General features: G+C 44.1%; 1 protein-coding gene across 1 annotated transcript in view; it reads left to right on the top strand.

Moving 5' to 3' along the window:
• The first annotated feature begins 318 nt into the window (after positions 1 to 318).
• The window catches only part of si:dkey-87k14.1 (leucine-rich repeat transmembrane protein FLRT2), a 97,935-nt gene continuing 80,512 nt past the window's right edge, over positions 319 to 17,741 (top strand). The window contains 2 exon segments of the mRNA XM_055640092.1: positions 319 to 1,313; positions 15,304 to 15,422. The gene's annotated coding sequence lies outside the window, so the exon portion shown is untranslated.

Raw genomic sequence — 17,741 nt, 5'->3', positions numbered from 1 at the left:
TACGCCCACACCTCCAGACTTCGGAACAGCTACATCCCCAGAGCTATAGCGACTCTGAACCAGCCCTGCTGAGCGCCCCCCACCTCCATGAACTGTCTCCCTCAGATGGTCACGTTGCACATCGACCTGACACAGACCTACTGTATTTGCACGTTATACTGCTTTAACTGTTTTTTAAATCTTGTTTCTCTGGGTGTTTCCATATTTAGCTAATTAAGTTATTACATCGGATGAAAGTTGCATTCCAAATCTCGTTGTACCTCTGTGCAATGACAATAAAGATATATCATTATTATTATATCAAGCCTTGTCCTGGCCCACGTGGGGCCCCATGCACACTGCCAGAGGAAACTCTCCTGAACGCATTTGACAAGTTCCACCCCGTCTAAACCTTTGGCACTGACAATGACATTCCCAGTCAATATTGGAAAAGTTTAAATCCCTCTACTCCGACAACCTTGTTAGACAGACAGGAGCGAGTAGAGATTTACAGGCGAAAGAGAGTGATGCATGCATGTAGCGCCTTTCAGAGCGTCCCAAAGTAGTTAACAGCCGCTGAAGTATTTGTAAGAAACAGTGAGGCACCTAAAGTGCCACACACACATGCTAGACTTCGTATCTGGCGCCCGGCCAATTCGGCGAGCGTGTCATCTTTCATTCACGTCAGGTGAAAATTCCTCTCACTCAGTTACTGCTGCCTCACGCTTGTTACAAAAAAACTCTCCCACAAATAGCCCCATTTAACTAGAGTGAAGAACTATTATCACCCATAGCCACACACACACACACACAGCGAACGCGCACTCTCTCGAAGCGGAGGCGCTCTGTGAATACATAGCGTTTAAAGCAACTTTGACCGGTTTGTTCGTAAACTGGCAACAGAGTGTGTTGTGTTGTGAATTCTTGGCGCGGGACCTCCTTCGCCGAAAGGAGAAACGGGGAGGTGGGTGTTTGATGACTTCTACTAACACGGACAGACTCGTAAATGCTTCAAGAGCTCGGCCCTTCTGCGGAGCCGTGTCTTTCTCCAGCCCAGCCTGAGCGCCGGGTAACGCGATTCCACCTGCGGATTCGCCAGAGAAACACCCTCCACTCGGGGCTGGACGAATGGCTGGGAAGAGTTAAATTGCACTCTGGAAGCCGGTGAGATCAGCAAGTGGGCGTTTTCACATTGCAGGCTCATGAGGACAGCGCTGCTTAAACTTCGCTTCCCAAGAATTCAACAGGTTACTCACACTCTTCGGAAGAGTAAAATGGATCTGTGTGTGACCGGCTTGTGCACAACCCGCTGGCAGTCCCAAATCAGAATCGAGGTAGGTGGAAAAGGCTTGTGAATTGCAGCGAGTTGTAAATTCGTTTGACGAGTGAATTGTAGAATCTGCTGAATTGCAAACTCATCGACTGGAGCAAGAGCGTCCCAATGTTTTCATTCATACGAGATGTTTGAAATTTCTGCGATTGTTCGTTAAACAGCTTTCTCCCCTTTCCGTATTAAACGCAGGGAAAGGCGATATACACTTTGCGCGCTTCCTAATTCAACTTTGGGTTCGTTTGCATCTGGCTGATCATAAGATCAGCACATGATTTTCGCTGATGTCCAGAATGGAAGTGGAGGCATTGGGGTCGCTAGCAGGCAGAGGAGAGTTAGTTTAACTTGGCAAACGTGTTCGGCAGAGACGTTTTGGGCCGAAGGTCCTGTTCTTGTGCTGTACTGCTCGCTCTGTGTTCTAACCACGTTTTATAAAGAACCTTCAATGTTACATGAGTTTTGACTAAATAATGTTGGTTTAATTAACTCCTTCGATAGGCTTTTCCCCCTTCCCGCATGCGACCTATCTTTCTCGCCCATGGTTTATGTTCTCAGTGCCGCTTAAAGTCCCGGGTTCGATTCCGGGTTCGATTAATAGCCACATTGATCGTGAATTTCAATTCTCCGGTGTCGATTCTACGAGTTGTGTGGACCTTTGCAAAATCGCCACTGGCGTTTAGATGATGGGCCATTGGTGAAATGTTGGCGAGTTTTCACGGATAGTTTTATCCGTGAGCTCCTCCCGAAACCTCCGACTTTCGCTGGAAAACATAATTTGCATTTTTTATTTTCAAGTTTCAAAGCTTCGACCCTGACACACCGTTAACATAAAGCAAGGGGAATATTGTTCAGTTGCTAAGACCCGGGACAACATTTTCATTCAAATCATACTATGTAGACCAAGGACTTTGTTTCGTGGGCTTTGGCAAATGTTTAAAAAATGGGTCTGAAGAAGGGTCTCCTGAGATGCTGCCTGACCCGCTGAGTTACTCCAGCCTTTTCTGTCTGTCTTCGGTTGAAAGTAAACCAGCATCTGCAGTTCCACCTTCCACATAAAAGAAAACTGGTCAGATGACTTTTCTTCCGACTTTTACTCTACAAGGATTTTTTAAAATTAGAATCGGATCTTCAGAATAGAGGAAGCTTTAAACTGCTACGCTGTGCATTATTCTCTGAAGCATACGGTGTGAAAGTGCCCTCCTATTCACCCAAAGTCCCGGCATAAATAAACGAAGGATTTAATTAAGACCAAAAACATTCAATATTTTTGTGTTGGTTCTTTCACTAGCACATTATTTTTCTTGATCAATAGTTAAGCTTTTCAGATCGAGGGAGAGTAAACACTGAAATAAATGCCTTTATTACCGCTCCCTGGAGATCATTGCAACACGACAGCTTTAAATAGGAGGGGAATACAAATAAGCGATGGGTTTGTAATCTGGCCCAGGTTTTTTTTTCACTCCCCAAATCCCTGGCTAATACGAGTCTTTATACAGCGAGCATGTTTCTTAATTGCTGGTGAGAATGATTGCTTGGCAAAGCAAATGAGCTGATCTTGCAGTCACGGCTTGTTCAGAAGCAGACGCGGCGCTGCTGGGGTTTTAGCTGTAGGACTGTGACTGAGAGGCTAATAGTCGGGAGTTTCTTCTCCCGAGACGGGGTTATGCGAGCAGGCAGGTCTTCGCATCAGGTGAGCGAGGAGAGGGTCTCTCCACTTGGCGGAGTCCAAAGTTCAAAGAGCCAGAGGCCAACTCTAAAAATGCAATAGATTCAAACGAAGCTTTGAGCTGAAAAGTGGTGAGAATCTGGCACTTGCTACCGCGAATGACAAATGCATTTAAGGAGACTGTGTGTGTGAGAGAGAGAGAAAGACTGGCGGTGGGAGACAGAGAAGGATGTGTTGTTGGTGGAGGAATGAACTGCAGATGCTGGTTTACACCGAAGATAGACACAAAACGCTGGAGTAACTCAGCGGGACAGGTTGAGTCCTCGGGATATAATGAATGGGTGACGCGAGATCCTTCTTCGGACTGAGAGTCTGTTGGGTTCAGCGGCACATACTCGCTAGACCGAATAGGCTCTTTCAATGAGAGGCAGCGGTTCCCATGCAACTAACTTGGTCAGACTTGGTACCGGGACATGCGGGGAACTATTTTAGACAGAAAAGAAGACGCGCGCTTTGAGAGGGACGGTAAAATAAGGACACAAACTCCCTGGTGGCGAAAAGCAATAAACCGACTGTCTTTCACTGCCCTGGCTTAAAAAAAACCATGTTTAAGAAAGAAATGCAGACTAATAAACAGACACAACGGGGAGGAAGTAAATCTCCCCGGCCATCATTCATTGTACGGGGGAGTTTGATTAAAGACGCAAACAAAAGATAGTCGGGTTCATACCCAGAAACTTTCGTACCGTAATTCGACGCTAAGACCAATAGTTTCCGTGCTGGTGTTGTTAGTTTTAAGACCTGGGACGGGATCAATTGGCACTTTGCAATCATGGAATCAGCAAAAAAAAAAAATCTTAATTCCTGTTCTTACACTTAATTATGGATTTTGAGTTGTAAAAACACTCAAGCATTGAACGAAAAGGTGTAATTTCGAGAACGTCGATGACTTGCCCGGCTTTGCAACCCTTGCGTTCTTCAAAACAGTTTAATGGCAATCTCCCCCGCCCCGTGTACAAAGGTCTGTTAACGACTATGAAGTGCTGTGTTGGTGAAATGCTCCTATTGTCCCCACCTATTCAACATTAGTGCCTTATTTAGGTTCGCCCATAATTGGGGACAGGCATTTAATTTGTCATTAGTTGTGGGTTTTTTTTAGAGACATAGAAATTAGGTGCAGGAGTAGGCCATTCGGCCCTTCGAGCCTGCACCGCCATTCAATATGATCATGGCTGATCATCCAACTCAGTATCCCGTACCTGCCTTCTCTCCATACCCCCTGATCCCCTTGGCCACAAGGGCCACATCTAACTCCCTCTTAAATATAGCCAATGAACTGGCCTCAACTACCCTCTGTGGCAGAGAGTTCCAGAGATTCACCACTCTCTGTGTGAAAAAAGTTCTTCTCATCTCGGTTTTTAAAGGATTTCCCCCTTATCCTTAAGCTGTGACCCCTTGTCCTGGACTTCCCCAACATCGGGAACAATCTTCCTTTTTTAACAGAAGTGAGTCAAACAAACACTTCACACTCTCTCTGTGGTCATGTAGCAGATGGGGTTGTTGCAATCTGTACACGGGACAATGTGTGGGGGTGACCCCAACTTCAGAGACGGGTTTGGGTGACGCCAAGATCTGAAGGGAAGGCGCCGGGCGAGAGAGACATCATCCTCAGTCGGGGCGCTTGGGCTGGTTTATGTGTGGGGTCCCGCAACACGTAGAGACATTTCCAAAGACAACAAGCCCGTCAGTGTGTAGAACTCGTTGATTGTTGTGTGAGCACTGGACAGAAATGCTTCTCTCCCCCCCTCCCCCCTTTCCGTACACCGCTGACTTGTTTATTCACGAACCCGACACGCACTAACAGCTACGCGGCGCGCTGCTCTCTTGAAACCAGAATCTCATCAGAGGTTTGTACTCATGTCGTCCTTAAGTGTGTGTGGGTTTCGAGAGAGCTTGTAACGTTGGCACGTTCAACCTCGAGCAACGCTTTCTCTTCCTATCAATCTTGTTTCTTCCCTGTCAACGCCCTTATCTCGATGGCTTGCAGACACTTGTTCACACTCAATCCCTACGGTCTCCAATTGAACTGGCAAGACTGGCTGGCGGCGCATTGCACAGAGCCGCAATTATTGCCCTTCCCAGACCAAACGCCGAAGAAGCTCGAGTGCTTTCCGGGTGACTTCTGGTGGTTTCCCGCGAGTTTTCCGCGAGTTACTTGGTTGGCGGCAACGATTTCACCGAGAAACTGGCATTACAGCCTGTAAAACCCACCCATTCTCTCCGCAGATGTTGCTTGGTCCGCTGAGTTGCTCCAGCGCGTTGAGTTTAACTCAAGATTCCAGCACCTGAAGTTCCCCGTGTCTCTGTACAAAGGCTGTTGCCTTCAGAAATTACTTTTGAACTGCATCAATCTGTAACATGAGATGACAAGTTTAGATGTCCGTTCAGACCAAGATTGTTCACCTCAAATGTTAATACAATGTACACGCGTTTCCTATTTTTCCACTAATTGGACTAGTAGATATCTGATACTGTACATGCTAAACTTTAAGAAAATTAATGTTTAATAGTCATGAAAAAATACACTGTTGCTATTCGGGAAGCTACTTGTGATAAAAGATTAGGAACTTTGCTGGCTTGGTAGTCTGTTTAATGCCAGATGCAAGCACGCTTCATTCCTTAGTTGACATCTGAGATGTTAGACATTCTTCCACAGCCAGCGTAGCCTTCCCACCCTCTGGGGTGTCCACACAGGCTGTTTTGGGTGGAGATAACACAGTTTAGAGCAATATGTATGTAGGAGTTGCATAGAGTATCAAAAATGCACAGCTCAGGAACAGGCACTTTGGTCTACAATGTGTGCTTAGAAACATAGCAAATAAGTGCAGGAGTAGGCCATTTGGCCTTTCGAGCCAGCACCACCATTCAATGTGGTCATGGCTGATCATCCAAAATCAGTACCCCATTCCTGCTTTCTCCGTTATTCCCTGATTCTGTTAACCCCAAAAGCTATATGTGTCTCTCTCTTGAATACATCTGTGTGCTAGACATAATATGTTCATTAGTTCACAAGTTATAGGAGTAGAATTAGACCCATTTGGCCCATCATCAGGTCCCTCAGATCGGTTGACTTGGGGCTGCTGAATATCCCGCGGTCTAGGCATAAGCTTAGGGGCGACCACGCCTTTGCGGTTGCAGCTCCTAGACTGTGGAACAACATCCCCCTTCCCATCAGAACTGCCCCTTCCATCGACTCCTTTAAGTCACGACTAAAAACTTATCTATACTCCCAAGCCTTTCCTGACGTCCACTGAGCGAGGGTTATATGTATGTAGTTTGTTTGTTTATACTATTCTTATAACAAATGTAAAGTACTTTGGCCAACAAGAGTTGTTTTTTATATGTGCTATATAAATAAATGTGACTTGACTTGAATTCAATCCTGACTAATCTTTCTTTCCCTCTCATCCCCATTTCCCTGCCTTCTCCCCAGAACCCTTGACACCCGTACTAATCAAGAATCTGTCAATCTTCACCTTAAAAATATCCATTGACTTGTCCTCCACAGCTTTCTGTAGCAATAAATCCACAGCCTTTGACCAAATAACTTCTTCCTCATCTGCCTTCTAAAGTAACGTCCTTTTATTCTGATGGTTCTAGACTCTGCCACTAGTCGAAATGTCCTCTCCACCTCCAATATATCCGATCCCAAGGTAAACTAATCCCATCTTCCTGCACATGTTCCCTATCTCACAATTCCCTGCAGATCCAGTGTGCCTATCGAAAACTCTCATAAACACCACTATCATATCTGCCTCTATCATCACTACCACTGGCAGTGTACTTCAGGCATGCACCACCCCTCAGTGTGAAAAAAACCGTACCCCTGTACATCTCCTTTACACTTTGCTCCTCTTTACTTAAAGCTACGCCCTCTAGTCCTTGACATTTCTACCGGGGGGGGGGGGGGGGGGGGGGGGGGGGGAAGGTTCTGATTGTCTACCCTATCTTGAAACGGCTCATATATGACACCAACGATACTAAATACATTGTGAATCATGGATCAGATTTCTACTCAGAAAATTTGCCTCAGCTTATTATGTTTATGGTAAAATATATTAAGTGTGACTTGTTGCTTTTTATTGGTATGATGTATGACTATATAGTAAATCAATTTCCTCGTATGTTGCAAAACATACTTGGCTAATAAAGTATGATTATGACTGTGACCTCATTAATGTCCTGAAAAGGATAAGTATTATTTAACAAGGTTTTGTTTGTTTTCTGACATACAGTACTGCTGGGAAATGAGATTTATCAGCACTTGTTGCAAAATGGTTATTATTGCCACAGGAGGTGAATGAGATCAATCCTCCTTGTGCCAGCACAGACTAGATTGGCTCAATGGCATTATTCTACATCATAAGACACAGTGGTGCAGCAGAAGAGCTGTTGCCTCACAATGCCAGAGACCGAGGTTGAATCCTGACTATGGGCGGAGTTTGTGTGGAGTTTGCACCTTTTCCGTTTGCATGTGGGTTTTCTCTGGGTGCTTCGGCTACCTCACACATCCCAAAGACATGCAGGGTTGCAGGTTAATTGGCTTCTGTAAATTGCCTCTAGTGTGCAGGACATAGAACTAGTGTGCGGGTGATTGGCGGCCTATGCGAGCACTCACTGGGCCCCGAACGACCTGTTTCCGCACTGTGTCTCTAAACTAAACATAAAAAAGGCAATACAAGCCAATCATTGTGTGTGTCTCTGTTCAAATTCAATTTCCATCAGCTGGCTTCCAACCTATGAATCACCAACATTAGACTTTCGAGATACTGCGTGGAAACAGGCCCTTCGGTTCAACGAGCCAGCACCGACCGCTGATCCCATTACACCAAGACTATCCTACACACTAGGGACAATTTACTATTTTACCGAAGCCAATTAGCCAACAAACCTGCACGTCTTTGGGTTGTGGGAGAAAACCGGAGCACCCAGAGAAAACCCACATGGTTGCAAGGAGAATGTACAAACTCCATACAGACAGCACCCGTAGTCAGGATCGAACCTGGTATTGTAAGGCACCAACTCTACCGCTGCCCCACTGTGCCACCCTAAGTGCACTATGGAGTCATTGAGTCGTATGCAGTATAGAAATAGGCCCTTCAGCCCATCATATCTATATCCGCCATCTAGTATTCATCTATACTCATCGTATTTACTAGCACTTGCTCTGGAGCCCTCCATGCCATGGCAATTCGAGTATTCATCTATTGTGGGGGTCTCTCCCTCCATAGCCCCTCATTGTATTTCAGATTCCAACCATCATCCAGAAGAAAATCTTCCATAGATCCTGTTTAAACCATCCTTAGTCCTCCGCTAAATGTATATCCTCCCAGTTTTTTACAATTTTATATGTTATGGAGAAAGGTTTCCTTGCATCTACCCTGTCTGTGCCCCTGATAAATTTGTATACCTCAATCACTAAGGTTTCCGTTGATACAATATGTGTTTAAATGTGGTGCATTCATCTTTCATTCCTGACTCGTTATTTTCTCTCTACCACTTTTTTTTTTTGTCAAAATATTGGACTCAACTCAGTATTAATGGCAAAAATAGACAAAAAATGCTGGATAACACAGCGGGTCAGGCAGCATTTCTGGAGAAAAGGAATATGTGACATTTCAGGTCGAGACCCTTCTTCAGACTGAGACTGTTAATGGTCACGGATAATTGAGTTTTGTGGTTACTGTGTCTGGCAGAGACCAACACATTCCTTAATACCATTCTTGATCAAGTGCTTTTACATTATCGAGATGACTGTTCCACCTTTCTCCCCCTCCCCCCCCCACCCCCCCTTCTTGATCCCTATCAATTATCCTTGTGAAAGTGCTGACATAGTGTCAATTGATATCTAATAGCCCCTAGCAGACTGAGACTGACTAATCTCATTTTCAAGTCATAGAGTGATACAGTGTGGAAACAGGCCCTTCAGTCCAACTGGTGGCCGACTAGGAAAAGGGGAGATGCAGTGAGACCTGGGTGTCATGGTACACCAGTCATTGAAAGTAGGCATGCAGGTGCAGCAGGCAGTGAAGAAAGCGAATGGTATGTTAGCTTTCATAGCGAAAGGATTTGAGTATAGGAGCAGGGAGGTTCTACTGCAGTTGTACAGGGTCTTGGTGAGACCACACCTGGAGTATTGCGTACAGTGTTGGTCTCCAAATCTGAGGAAGGACATTATTGCCATAGAGGGAGTGCAGAGAAGGTTCACCAGACTGATTCCTGGGATGTCAGGACTGTCTTATGAAGAAAGACTGGATAGACTTGGTTTATACTCTCTAGAATTTAGGAGATTGAGAGGGGGATCTTATAGAAACTTACAAAATTCTTAAGGGGTTGGACAGGCTAGATGCAGGAAGATTGCTCCCGATGTTGGGGAAGTCCAGGACAAGGGGTCACAGCTTAAGGATAAGGGGGAAATCCTTTAAAACTGAGATGAGAAGAACTTTTTTCACACAGAGAGTGGTGAATCTCTGGAACTCTCTGCCACAGAGGGTAGTCGAGGCCAGTTCATTGGCTATATTTAAGAGGGTTAGATATGGCCCTTGTGGCTAAGGGGATCAGAGGGTATGGAGAGAAGGCAGGTACGGGATACTGAGTTGGATGACCAGCCATGATCATATTGAATGGCGGTGCAGGCTCGAAGGGCCGAATGGCCTACTCCTGCACCTAATTTCTATGTTTCTATGTAACTTGCCCACACCGGCCAACAATGTCCCAGCTACACTAGTTCCACCTGCCTGCGCTTGGTACATATTCCTCCAAACCTGTCCTATCCATGTACATGTCTAACTGTTTCTTAAACGATGGGATAGTCAAGAATGTTTTATTGTTATATGTTCCGAAACTGAACAATGGCATTTTTACTTGGGGGATATGGGGAGAAGGCAGGAACAGGGTACTGATTGGGGATGATCAGCCATGATCACATTGAATGGCGGTGCTGTATCAAAGGGCCAAATGGCCTACTCCTGCACCTATTGTCTATTGTCTACTTTCAGCAGCATGTCATACTCTGTATAACCCATAATAAACACCAAAAAAACTTTAGTATATATTAAAAAAAGAGACAGGTAGATAAACAATAATTCTGCAAAGTCAAAAATAATGCCCTCGAGTCTATATAATTCAGAGCCTATTTGGAGCTTGTAATCTTTAATAGCCTGGTGGTTGTCGGGAAGGAACTTTGATGCCTTCTTCCCGATGGCAGGAGTGAAATGAGTCTGTGGCCAGGGTGGTGTAAGTTTCTGATGATGCTGTATTGCGTTAGCAACTTGTAGATCCCTTTGATGGCGGGGAGGTCAGTCCCCGTGATGGACTGGGCAGTGGTCACCACTTTTTGCAATCCTCTTTGTACCTGGGTATTCAAGTTGCTGAACCAAGCCGTGATGCAGCCAGTCAATATGCTCTCATCTGTACACGTGTAGAAGCTCAAGAAAATATCCGTTGACATACCGAATCTCCTCAATCTTCTCAGGAAGTGAAGGTGTGTATTAAGTTGTTTACAGACAAGGTTTTTCACTGCAAGTGCGAATGAAAGACCAGTGTCCACTTTTAGGTACTGCCGTGCCCCTGCATTTTTTCTTTACTATGCTAATTTCAGGAACTTGATTATTTTCCTGGCTTCTCAGCCCAGTTTCAACATTAAGCAATCTACAATCTGCAGTGGGACGGATCACATGTAAAGTAAGACTTCCTCTATATTGTGCATTAGCCTTAACCTCAGAAAATGCTCCGTTATTCAATCAGTGTGACTTTTTCAAGCCTGCACACCATCCACCCTGTGGCCTCTGGAAAATAGTGCCAATTTATTATTAGCAGCAGAGAGAGGAGGCTTTCATCTCATGAAACCAAGTTGGATTCAATCCAAGTCTCGAGATGAAAGGGCTTTAAGTTAGTATGTTATTACTACATCATCCAATTTTAAAATTGCATTACATCTGAAGTAGACATCATCACATAATCTTGTTCTGTGTTACAAATGCAATTTAATATTTAATATTCCAATAATTTTCATGTTTATTCAGTCATAAAATAGCTAGCAATCTGCATTAGAGTTTGTTGGTGTTCTTGAAGCAACGTTATAACTACGATGTATGCAATATTTAATAAATATACATGTCGGCATTATACATTATAAGTGCTCAATGTCATTAAACAAGAAAATTAAACGTGAATATCTCTCTGAATATTTCACAAGATAACTCCAAATATTGATCAAATGAATCTCAGCAAGTCCCACTGACAATAATAAAATTTCCTGTTAATGTTTCCACAGTTAACTCCAGCTGTAGAAATCTAACAGGAATAAATTGGCTTTATTATACCTAGTGTGAAAGATTAACTGTAGAAGCTGTGGGGATGCAGTTTCCACAGGGCTAATGCTGGTGAAGTGGTTCATTCAGACTTCTCCATTTGGACTCCATCCAGTGAAGGAATAGAGTCTGGAACATCTTAGCTCATTATGCAGTTATTGCCCTAGTCCTGTTTGCGAGCCTTTGTGTGCAAATTAGAAGTACTTTGTCATAGGTTGCCACCGTTTATTTACTTCAGAAGTGCTTCATTTTCTGCAAAGAGCTTGACATCTGAGCCTGTTAAGTATTTAATAAAAATATTAATTTACAATCAGGCTGGTTTAACCTCTGTATTAGCTATGATCTCTTAACTATGAGAGAAATTCAGACAAAAGAAGGCCTAAAGAATTAGCAGCATTAAAACGACCTGAAAATTGTTTACAATTTGGGATTATGTAAACGAGCTTCTGCACCCTGATCTATCTTTGTTCTTTTATGCAATCTTACCAGGCAGATATACAGGATTGATTAGACTCAACTATCCTTTCATGCTGAGCTCGGATTGTGTTATAATTACACTTTGACCATATGCCCTTCAACATGTGAAATGCTAATTCTAATTATGTTGCACATGCATAGAAAAATCAATACAATGCAGAATCAATCTGGTTTAGTTTAGGTTTTGTTTCGGATCACCGAGTCCATGCCGACCAGTGATCTCTTCATATTAATACCATCCTATACACGCCAGGGACAATTTACACTTAAGGGCCTGTCCCACTTGGCCGTCATTTGTGCGCCATTTACGCGACCTCCAAAAATTTGGTTGCACGCACGGGTAGCGTGTGGGTAGCGCGGGACTGGCGCATGGAGAGGCGTGGAGGAGTATGGAGTTGCGCACGGTATTGCGGGGCGCTCCAGGATTTTGTGCTGCACTAAATCTTTGCGCGCCTCTGGCGTGGCATATCGCTTACGCACGTGGACATACTGCGGTCGCACGCTGACGTCCTGACCTTGTACGTGTAGTGCGCGGTGACGCATGATTACGTCACCGTGCGTAGCCATGCGCCACCCATACGCAGTCGGCCACAATGAGAAAATAGTTACGCGGTAAGCATCAGTGCTTTCAGAGTAATGCCTTAATTAGTTAAGGATATTTCAAAAGTTAACATCCAGGTAAAGATTGCAGATTTTATATCCTAAAAGAACACTAGTAACAACAATTTTACGAACACCATTTATAAAAAATTAAAAAAAAAAAAAAAAATTTAATTTGCAAACTGATTCTTAAGCTGGGTTCGAACCCTCAAACTGCTATAATGGAATACAATGTTGTGTTTGTTGGGAGCATTTCAGAAAGTTTAAAAGTAAATACATTTTTCCAGCAAACAATAATGTTATCAATGTTTCACTTAACAAATGATGTCAATACGCTGACTAATTCTACTTGCAAAGCAGATGAAATATTTGAAGGCGCATGATGATGTGCGCGACTGTCCCTCGTCGGTCACTAACGGCCTGTCGTGTAAATGATGGCCAAGTGGAACAGCCCCTTTATACCAAGCCAATTAACCTACAAACCTGTACGTCTTTGGAGTGTGGGAGGAAACCAAAGATCTCGGACAAAACCCACGCGGTCACGGGGAGAACGCACAAACTCCGTACAGACAGTCGGGATCGAACTTGGATCTCTGGCACTGCAAGCGCTGTAAGACAGCAACACTACCGCTGTGCCACCCTGCCACCCGTTGTCCAACCAACTCGCACTGGCATTTGCCCTCCACATAATCATAATAATGGTTTTATGTCACTTTATATCACATCCATAATCCCATCCAACGTTCTTGCCTTCAAACACCTCGCCAACATAACGTTGTGTATTTAGTAAGGAATTATAGATGCTGATGGCTCTACCTTGCAATAAACGTTAGTCCCTTATGTATCTGTTTGCTGTAAATGGTTCAGTTGTAATCATGTATTGTCTTTCCGCTGACTGGATAGCATGCAACAAAAGCTTTTCCCTGTAACTCGGCACACGTGACAATAAACTAAACTGTAATGCTGGTTTACGCTGAAGATAAACACAAAATGCCAGAGTAACTCAGTGGGACAGGGAGCATCTTTAACGTTTAGTGTGAATGTTGATAGTTTATTTTATCAGTCAAACTAACTTCCTCTTGTTCGTGTACAACCTGCCAATGTTCAATTCCAGGGGTTTTGTTTGCTTCACCTCATTACTTGATCAGTTTATACGAGGGTGGGACGGTGGCGCAGTGGTAGAGTTGCTACCTTACAGCGCCAGAGACCCCGGTTCGATCCCAACTACAGGCGCTGTCTGTATGGAGTTTGCACGTTCTCCCACTGACTGCGTGGATTTTCCCTGGGTATTCCGGTTTCCTCCTGCACTCCAAAGACGTACAGATAGTTTGTAGGTTAATTGACTTTGGTATAAGTTGTCCCTAGTGTGTGCTAGTGTAAGGGGTATCGCTGGTTGGCGTGGGCTGAGGGGCCCGTTTCCGTGCTGAATCTCTAAAACTAAATTCTATAACAGACCCAGTTGTTCAAGAGAAACATTCAGGGTTCTGGCTAGTATTAAATTTGGTTCACTCTTCATTCCATGGGAGCCAAGGGCAGAGAAGATCAGTAGAGCGTCCTTGAACGCAAGATGGCTAAAGAATAACATGCCTAGCTGTAGATGCCTTTGTAATCTGTCTGCTGTCTATGACGTGTATGTCTAAAAGGTTGCGGACAAGCTGAACCGATTCACCAGTGAGTTATGACTGTACGGATGTACGTCCCTAGATGGGATTCTTCCAGCTACAAACCAGACAAAGTTGTAGGCCATAATACCCTCTCAATCCTAGGTAGATGGGCGACAGGTAGCTTACTGATGCCCTGTTTCAGGCACCTTTTGAGTATTGCGCAGTTGTGTTCAAGGCACTATCAATGTTGGTGGCAGTGCAAACCTTGCCTTTCGTAAAAAAGGAATCCAGGTTGTCTAAGGCTCACCACATGAGATGCACCATACAGGCAAAGATTCTACACTAAATTAAGCCTGTGGAAACGTTGTCTGAGATAGATGAATGCTCCTGAGGCAACCATGGGTAAATAATGATTGCACATTTGTTTTCATCCATCAGCTCAATACAGGAAGATAAAGCCAAATACATTCATCATCTGATTTTTTTACTCACAGCTTTTCTCAAACAAAGTTGACCACAACCTGTTTCTGACTATAATTCAACCCCATGAAAACATGCATCGATGTGAGTTTATTGATGACTCGTATCACCTGGAATCCCCGTGGTTCAATTTTTTTCACAGACTCACCGTTTTCTTATCTCTGTGGTTTTGTCTAGCCTACCTTGCACCAAGATCTTTTTGTTCCTGCATGCTTGTCCTTGTGTCCACACCTTTCCGTTTTGGTATGTAATTAATTGTACACTTTCACAAAGAGAGTGGTGAATCTCTGGAATTCTCTGCCACAAAAGGTAGTTGAGGCCAGTTCATTGGCTACATTTAAGAGGGAGTTAGATGTGGCCCTTGTGGCTAAAGAGATCGGGGGGTATGGAGAGAAGGCAGGTACGGGATACTGAGTTGGATGATCAGTCCTGATCATATTGAATGGTGGTGCAGGCTCGAAGGGCCAAATGGCCTCTACTCCTGCACCTATTTTCTATGTTTCTATGTTTCATCCATCTGGGGACTGTACCCACTGAATTCAGGCTAACACACTTCTTTTGATTCTAAATCTTTCTTTCCTCATTCGAGAATCTGGTTGAAACCTACCCATTTGACTACAGTTTCAGACCTTGCCTCCAAGGATCCTTTTCAGAAAATCGACATCCATTTGTGTTTAATGGGGTTTATGTAAAATGCCTTTAGGATGGATTCCTACATTACAAGGCCCTACATACACTGTTATTAAAGTGATTGTTTCTTTCAGTTAGTGATGTCAGTATTGTGTTCTTTTGCAGGCTTTGAAAATACTGTGAGGAGATCAGCTGAAGAAGTTGTATTTGCGAAGGAGTTTGGTCACCATAAGAATCTCCCTGGTTCGTGGAGTGAGTCGATATTGACCGGTATTGGACTCGAGGTACGTTACTGAAATGCGATCAGAGAAGGCGGCTCTGAGAACATGTCTGAACATGGGGAAAGGGGATAGAAAGATGAAGGAATCTGAGGGATGGGCATGAAACATACGAGTCAACTGTGGAAAGGTGGAAAGGCAGGACGAAAAGAAGCAAAGGAGGCAAGTTAGATGAGTGAGGATATGGATGGCAATCAATGGAAGCAAAGGAGTGGAAGAATTTTTTTAATTAAGACAACAACAAAATATAGAGAGTACAGAGGAGATTTACTAGAATGTTGCCTGGGTTTCAACAACTAAGTTACAGAGATAGGTTGAATAAGTTAGGTCTTTATTCTTTGGAGCGCAGAAGGTTAAGGGGGGACCTGATAGAGGTCTTTAAAATGATGAGAGGGATAGACAGAGTTGACGTGGACAAGCTTTTCCCTTTGAGAATAGGGAAGATTCAAACAAGAGGACATGACTTCAGAATTAAGGGGACAGAAGTTTAGGGGTAATATGAGGGGGAACTTCTTTACTCAGAGAGTGGTAGCGGTGTGGAATGAGCTTCCAATGGAAGTGGTGGAGGCAGGTTCATTGGTATCATTTAAAAATAAATTGGATAGGCATATGGATGAGAAGGGAATGGAGGGTTATGGTACGAGTGCAGGCAGGTGGGACTAAGGGGAAAAAAATTTGTTCGGCATGGACTTGTAGGGCCGAGATGGCCTGTTTCCGTGCTGTAATTGTTATATGGTTATATGGTTAACATGGGAGCATAGACACAACTTGGGTCAGTTGATCCCTCATGCCTGCTCTTCCATTCAACAAGATCTTGCCTGATCCGATCATGGCTTCGACTCCACCTTTCCATGTTCTCCACATACCGTTACATATTTCCAGGACAAGGGGTCACAGCTTAAGGATAAGGGGGAAATCCTTTAAAACCGAGATGAGAAGAACTTTTTTCACGCAGAGAGTGGTGAATCTCTGGAACTCTCTGCCGCAGAGGGTAGTCGAGGCCAGTTCATTGGCTATATTTAAGAGGGAGTATAGATGTGGCCCTTGTGGCTAAGGGGATCAGAGGGTCTGGAGAGAAGGCAGGTATGGGATACTGACTTGGATGATCAGCCATGATCATATTGAACGGCGGTGCAGGCTCGAAGAGCTGAATGGCCTACTCCTGCACCTAATTTCTATGTTTCTATGTTTCTATATTTAAATTTCAAGGGAGCCAGTCAATTTCCACCTGGAATGTAACTCCTCCTCCACAACCCTTTCGGTAGAGAATCCCAAAGATTAATGACAGTTTGAGAGAAAAAAATCCTCCTCATATCCAGCTGAAATGGACAACCCCTTAATCTGAACGCAAGCCCCATTGTTCTAGATAGTCTAGATAGAGTCATACAGCAGGGAAACATGTCCTTCGACCCAACTTGTCCACACCGTCCAAGATGCCCCATCTACACTGGTCCCACCTGCCCACGTTTACCCCATATCCCTCTAAACATTTCCTATCCATGTGCCTTTTGAACATTGTTAATATTTCATTCCTCAACTATGTCCTCTAGCAGCTCATTCCATGTATCCACCACCAGATTTCCTAGCCAGGAAGCTTATGTATTTCAATAAGACTACTTCTCATTCTTCTACATCCCAATGAGAATAGGTCCAGCCTGTTTAACATTCCTTTATCCCATAAATCAACTTAATGACCCTTCCCCGATTGTTTCCATTGCAAACACATTCTTCCCCAAATATAGAAAGCAGAAGTGCTCCAACAGTGGTCTCACCTGTGGCCTGCAGAGATATATTAAACTTTCCTGCACTTATACTCCATATTGTTTGCAGTAAAGGTTTATTCCATTAGCCTTTCCATGAATTACAAAATTCATAAGGGGTTGGACAGGCTGGATGCAGGACAATTGTTCCCGATGTTGGGGAAGTCCAGAACAAGGGGTCACAGTTTAAGGATAAAGGGGGAAATCGTCTAGGACCGAGATGAGAAAAACATTTTTGTAGTGAATCTCTGGAATTCTCTGCCACAGAAGGTAGTTGAGGCCAGTTCATTGGCTATATTTAAGAGGGAGTTAGATGTGGCATGTGGCCCTTGTGGCTAAAGGGATCAGAGAGGGCAGGTACAGGATACTGAGTTGGATGATCAGCCATGAGCATATTGAATGGCGGTGCAGGCTCGAAGGGCCGAATGGCCTACTCTTGCACCTATTTTCTATGTTTCTATGTTTTCTTGCCAAAGTACTTATTTTATTTTATTCCTCTGTAAACTATTTCTCCAAGCCTATTGTTTCCTGTGTTAAATGGTGAACAAAGGATGTGTCCCCTGAT

Source organism: Leucoraja erinacea, chromosome 9, assembly GCF_028641065.1.
Source record: "Leucoraja erinacea ecotype New England chromosome 9, Leri_hhj_1, whole genome shotgun sequence".
Classification (NCBI taxonomy): domain Eukaryota; kingdom Metazoa; phylum Chordata; class Chondrichthyes; order Rajiformes; family Rajidae; genus Leucoraja; species Leucoraja erinaceus.
The sequence above is the reverse complement of the archived record's forward strand: the minus strand, read 5'-3'. Positions and strand labels throughout refer to the sequence as shown.